We start from the raw sequence: 7,500 nt of genomic DNA on the forward strand, positions 1-7,500 counted from the left end.
AACGTATTCTAAAACATCGCTAAGTTATTTTAATCTTTTGGCAACAGGGCACTTGGCGATTTTAAATTTGGGGGTGAGGTATTTATTTTCAACACTTGCTATTTTCATTTCCTACAAAAAAAAAAAAAAAAAAATTGAGAATAACAACTCCACTATCAACGAAAAGGGGAAACCCATGTTGATAAGAGTTAAGTTATGAAAGGCACTTACTCGTAGTTGGATGTCTGCATGACACATATGGGGGCAAGCCAAAACAAAAGTAAGTTACCAGGATCAACACATAAATTGATGACCGCAACTCCAATGCCAAATCGGTATGAGTTTAATCTGAGAAATAGTGCATTGCTCGTAGTTGGATGTCCGCATGACACCCGTGGAGGCAAGCCAAAACGAAGGCAAGGCACTTAGATCAGCACAAGGTCAGAAAAAAATAGCAATAAAGAAAATTTTTGTGCAAGGATAAATCTTTTGTCATCCTGGTAGAAAATTTTCTTGTTGAAATAAATCATGCGATGCCCAAGAATTCAGTAAAGTCCTTTTGAAAGTTAAACTTGCAGTCCCTAGGTCTTAGAAATATTTTAAGAGTAGACTTGAATAAGACTTAAGAAAATTCTAGTATATAGGATTTGAATAAAGTATCCTTGAGAAATCTAGGAAAAGAATTTTGTGGTGGACTTGCTAAAGGAATCTTTTGCTTATGCTTGAGGACAAGCATTGTTTAAATTTGGGTGTGTGATAACGGGCAGAAATGCACGTTATCATAGTGCTAAGTTATTAAACAATGTTGGATTGCGTTGATGAAAAATGATGAATTGCGTTCATTAAGCATAAAATCTATAATATTGCGGTCGCATGTGTCAGCGCATTGGAACTATTGATTATTGTATTTTTTGTGTAGAATATGCGTTAACGCATTGCAGAGATTGCGATCATGGGAATTCATCAGTCAAGCGCAACTTCACTGCAAGACTTTGTGTTGATCATGCTCGCAAATATCCAGACGAAAGGACAATTAAAATGGATGGGACAGAAAGCTGACAACAGTCAGATCCAAATTAAGTTGACAGCCGATAACGGTCACAAAGTACATCCAGATTTATCGGTGACAATTATCTGGCGCATCAGTCAGGAATTAAAGCAGTCCCATCTGTACAGCCAGAAGAGAGAAGTCGCCTTTTACCTTCGATGCCCTATAAATACCAAGTGCATTCTTCAGAGAAGGGATTAAGTAGTCGATTACTCCATCACTTTACAAGTTCATGCCTCTGTTTATAGTTTTCTTTTTTATTACACAGTGGAGCTAGAGAAGAGTGGTGACGCCGAAGATCATTCAAGGCAGCTCGAAAGAGGACCTTGGGGCGTTAGAGCAAAGAGCGGTTTGACTCTCGCGAAAGCGAGAATATCATTAGAGCACAAGTAGAACAGTGTAACTTCTGGTGGCAAGAAATTGCTCCAGGCTTTTTACTATACTTGCATTGTTATTCTGTACTCATCTTTTATCTGTTCAATGGAAGTTATATTTCTACATCTGCTCACTCTCTTAATATGCATGAGTAGCTAAACTAGTTGAATGGGTTGAGAGGAACTAAGCTAACATGATCTAGGATGTTCATTGCTTGCGATTGTCTTGTTTTATGTTGTGTGAAACATCCCTTTAGAATTGCTTGAGAGAGAATCTAAAGAAAGAACCTAATGTCTCGAGAGAGCTAGGTTAGAATCTGTCTTGAAAGAGCAAGATTAGGCCTGCATAAACAAGAAATGGGGACTTAGAGATAAGCTCTATTTGTCAATTTGCATCGCATGCATCCTAGAAATAGGAATGATATTATGCAGTCGCATATTTGTGTGAATGTCATGTTGTCATCACATAAATAGAAATAGAGGTTTATAAGTAAACCCTGTAGACTTATCGCATGTGTTCTAGCTTTAGAATCCGTGGCATTCACGCCAAGAGGTGGTTTACTATTGTATGCATGTTGCATGATCGCAAGGCATGAATGCAACCTAGGGAGTGTTAGCTGAAACCTTTCTTAACCTGTTCACCGCATATTCATCGTATTTCTCGTTGCCAAAACTTTTCGCACTCTGCCCCATTTATTATTATTTTCATTAATGCAACAACAAACCAACCATCTTATTTATTTATCGGTTACCGTAAAGTTTTCATAAGAAAATTATCAACTTAAACAGTTTTCACAGGTCCCTGTGATCGACCCTGGACTTGCCAGGAAACTTAGAGGAATTTACACATGGATTCTGCTGGGGAAACTTGAGTGCACAACATTCTTCCACCAACACATTCCATCCATATTTCCATTCAATAAAAGAAGGCATCAGAGCTTCTTTTCCGGAAGCCTTACCCTGAAAACTACACTGTGGGTGCTTTCAGGTGGCTTTGGAATCACTCCAAATGCACGAGTATGCTGGGAGATATCCTCATCCCAAGTTGATGCTATTTCAAGACTTCACTGTTCAATTGCGCCTCCTCTTGAAGCTTTATGACCAATGCATGGTTTTGTTACCAACACACGTGTTCTTTCATCAACGCATAGTTTCCTCACTATCAGCCTTCATACACTCTTTTTAATGTCCTTTTAAGAGAATCTGAGTTATGATCTGGAGAGAAGTCCTTGGCCCTATTTATAGGCGTCCAAAATCTCTCTAAGGTCGACACTTCCTACTTGGCTGCATGTCCAAGTGTCTTGTCCCCACACTATCATTGTAACCTTCAAGTCATCGCAATCTAAGGTGTCTTCCTCTTCCTTAGCCAACACAAAATGCTTAAATTTGCATGTCTTCTTGTACATCCACCTCATTTGCTTAAGGCCTAAGATTTCTCCCCAACAAGCCACATATCTGGATGACGACCTTGAATGCGTCTATCCAATCTCATATGCGTTCATCTAACCACGAATGCGTCCATCCAATTGCCACAACATACCTATGTCCGAATACCACCAATTGGCGTATGTGTCCATCCAACATCAAAATGCATTCATTCAGTCTTACTTTGTGCATCCAATTGACGCAACTTGGTCACATATGCTAGATGCTCGCAAGGTTCATCTATGGACGCATATCCTTCTCTTTCGCATGGCTTACCTTTGCTCTATGCGCTCAACTAGGATAATAACCAACACTCTTTCAATGCATACTATTAGCCTTGTCCTATNGCATGGCTTACCTTTGCTCTATGCGCTCAACTAGGATAATAACCAACACTCTTTCAATGCATACTATTAGCCTTGTCCTATGTGCCCACGTGCCCTCGGATGTCCAACTCATAGCACATCACCACCGCATAGTATTAGCCTTATGTACCGCAAGCCTTAGCAACGCAAGACATTTCACCATGCGTCCATGATGGCTTGTCTCATCGCCACATACATCATCGTTGCATAGCGTTGCCGCATAGCACCATTGCATAGTGTTGCCGCATAGCACCATCGCATAGTGTTACCGCATAGTACCATCGCATAGTGTTGCCACATAGCTCTTACTCATCGTGTAGCGCTAACGCCCATCGTCTAGCGAAGCACGGCTATCATCTAGCACACATGCCCATCGCGTAGCGCCATCGCCTAGCGTCATTGTCTAATGCTGATGTCGATTGTGCAGTGCCAACGCTTCATCGTCGAACGCTATCGCCCATCGCATAGCATTATCCCCATCACATAGCGCTATCGTTTAGCTCCCCGCATTGCTATACGATCGCCTACCTCATTGTGTAGCGCTGCTTACTTACTATACGATTGTCTACCTCATCGTGTAGTGCCACTCCTTTGCTACATGATCGTCCAGTGCCCATGCCCGCGCAAACTTGAGGCTTCCGTATGCTTTGCTAACCTCTCAAGACATTGGCTACCGCATGCGTTTCTCTTGGCCACAGTTTGGCTTCCTTCAACGTCCAAATAACCTCTAAAATGAGCAAGGTCAATGCATGGAACAACACTTAGCCAATTTTCTGGCTTCTAATGCATGGGTTATACCTAGCCAATTTTTTCAAGCTTTACCCAAGAGTCAAGCTTCTAAATTCACACTTTTCTTCTAATTCTTCACCCTTTTCTCTACAATTACACATTAGTTTCCACATCAACCTACTGACCACACTAGTCTCAATAGGGAACATACTCAAGTAGAGAAATTAGGGCTCAGAGTTCACATTTACCTCCCTTTTATGAGAATTTCGTCCTCGAAATTTTGCTACAAGTTCGTCAATTAAACAACTGCGGGTACTTGTTTCTTATTTTCTCTTCAGCTTCCCATGTTTCTTCTTCAGTGCTATGGTTTCACCATTGTACCTTTACCAATGGTATTGTCTTATTCCTTAAGACTTGTTCTTTTCTATCAAGAATCTCCATTGGTTCTTCTTCGTAAGACAAATTCTCTTTCAACTGCACTGGTTGCTCAGGCAACACATGGGTAAGATCTGGCACATACTTTCTTAGCATTGCCACATGAAACACATCATGGTTACGAGATAACTCTAGAGGTAAATCCAACCTATACGCCATTGGGCCAACTTTTTCTATTATCTCGTAAGGTCCAATATACCTCGGGCTTAACATCTCTTTCCTACCAAACCTGAGTATTCCTTTCCATGGAGACAACTTAAGAAATACTTTATCACCAACTTCAAATTCCAATTCTCTTCTTCGCTTATCGGCATAACTCTTTTGCCTGTCTCCAGCTGTCTTAATATTTTCTCTTATAATCTTAACACTGTCTGATGTCTGCTGAAGAATTTCTGGCCTAGTAATTTCCTTTCACCGAACTCATTCCAACATATCGGAGTTCTACATGGTCTTTCATATAGTGCCTCATACGGTACCATTCCGATACTCGAATGATAATTGTTGTTATATGCAAATTCGATCAACAACATATGCGTATCCCAACTGCCCTTGAACTACAATACACATACTCTCAGCATGTCCTCTAGTGTCTAAATCGTTCGCTCAGACTGACCATCCGTCTGTGGATGAAAAGCTATACTGAAATATAACTTGGTACCCATAGCTTTCTGTAAGCTAGGCCAAAACTTTGATGTAAACCTGGAATCTCAATCTGATACAATCGAAACTGGAGCCCCAAACTAACTCACAATTCGATCAACATACAACTTAGCTAATTGGTCTAGGGTAAAAGTAACTTTAACAGGTAAAAACTTAGCTGTCTTTGTCAATCTATCCATAATTACCCATATACCATCATAACTCTTGGTGTCCTAGGTAAACCAAACAGGAAATCCATCGTAACATGCTCCCATTTCCACTCTGGTACTAGGAGTGGATTAAGCAATCCTATTGGCCTCTGTCTTTCTGGCTTAACTTGTTGACGTACTGAACATCTGTCAACATACTTTGCTATTTCTCTTTTCATACCAGGTCACCAGGACGATCTCTTTAATGTTCTGTACATCTTCGTACTACCTGGATGCATAACAAAAGCCAAACTATGTGCCTCTTTCAAAATAGCCTATTTAAGTGCTAATTTATTAGGTACATATACCCTACCTTCTTTTAATAGCACTTTGTCTACTCTTAACTGGTAGCCCGTACTTAGACCTTTACCTACTTCTTCAGCTAACTTCTGAAGATCAGAATCTTTTAATTGTTCACATAGAATATCTTCTACGAGAGTCGGACGTACTTGAAATGAAGCTAGTAAACCTCCTGTTTAACTAACTTATAATGTTGCCTTAGCATTATACAACTCTTGTATCAGTACAACTTTCACTGAACAAATAACAGCTCTGGCTGATCTGGTCCTTCGACTTAGAGCATCAGCCACCATATTCGCTTTACCTGGGTGATAATCAATTGTATAGTTATAATCTTTGATCAACTCGATCCATCTTCTCTGTCTCAAGTTTAGCTCTTTCTGATCAAAGATATACTTCAGACTTTTATGATCAGTGAATATATGACAACGTTCACCAAACAAGTAATATCTCCACAACTTTAAAGCCAACACAACTGCTGCTAACTCTAAATCGTGCGTAGGGTAGTTACATTTATGCTTCTTTAACTGACTAGAAGCATAGGCTACTACCTTTCCTTCCTGCATCAGGACACATCCTAACCCTTGTCGGGATGCATCACACTGGTGCTGACACTAATCTCCGTTTCAACTCTTGAAAACTGTGCTCGCATTCTGGCGACCACTCAAACTTCGCATCTTTTCTAGTCAGGTTTGTCAATGGTAGAGCTATCTTAGAAAAGCCCTCCCTGAATCTCCTGTAATAACCTGCTAAACCCAGAAAACTGTGTACTTCTGTTATAGTCATGGGTTGTTCCCAGTTGACTATTGCTTCTATCATTTGGGAATCTACGCTAATTTCATCAGCTGAAACTATATGCCCAAGGAATACGACTTGGTTTAACCAAAAATCACACTTACTAAACTTGGCATATAACTTCTTTTCCCTTAGCATTTGCAACACCAATCTCATATGTTCCTTGTGCTTCTCTGCACTACTAGAATACTAGTATATCGTCTATAAAAACTATCACAAACTGATCTAGATAAAGATGAAATATCCTATTTATCAAGTCCATAAATACCGCAGGAGCATTCGTCAATCCAAATGGCATTACTAGGAACTCATAATGTTTGTACCTAGTTCTGAAAGAAGTCTTTGGAACATCTGTGTCCTTCACCTTCAATTGGTGATAACCTGATCTCAAATCTATCTTAGAAAACACCGTGGCTCCCTTTAACTGGTCGAAGAGCTCATCTATACAAGACAATGGATACTTATTCTTAATGGTCACCGTATTCAATTGTCTATAGTCTATACATAATCTAAGAGTAGCATCTTTCTTCCTAACAAACAAGACTGGCGCTCCCCAAGGCGACACACTGGGTCTGATGTACCCCTTATCCACAAGTTCCTATAACTGAACTTTTAACTCCTTTAGTTCTGTTGGCACCATCCTATATGGTGCCTGGGATATAGGTGTTGTACCTAGAACTAACTCAATAGTAAACTCTACTTCCCTGTCAGGTGGTAAGCCTGGTAACTCTTTAGGGAACACATCTAAGAATTCTTGTACCACAGGTACATCCTCAAGTTTCAGCTTCCTATCCTATGAAACTACCACATAGGCTAAATAAGCTTCACATCCCTTACTCAGCAGCTTCCTAGCCTTCACTACTGATATTAAACTTCTTTGAAGTATTCTTTTACTTCCCACCAGGGTTATCTCTTTTTCACCTGGTTTCTTAAACACTATTTCTTTCTTAAAAAAATCCACAGTGGCATAGTGCTTACTTAGGAAATCCATACGTAAGATAACATCAAACTCTAGTAACTCTAGTGGAATCAACTCAACCCATAAACTCTGATTCCCAAGAATTACTTCACAATTTCTATAATACTTATGTACAACTAGAGTATCGCCTACAGGCGTAGAGACAAACAAATCCTCATTCATACGCTCAAGCACTCTATCTATATGCAATGCACAAATGCTAGATATGAATGAGTGCGTAGCA

Source organism: Benincasa hispida, unplaced genomic scaffold, assembly GCF_009727055.1.
Source record: "Benincasa hispida cultivar B227 unplaced genomic scaffold, ASM972705v1 Contig132, whole genome shotgun sequence".
In the NCBI taxonomy this organism is placed as follows: Eukaryota; Viridiplantae; Streptophyta; class Magnoliopsida; order Cucurbitales; family Cucurbitaceae; genus Benincasa; species Benincasa hispida.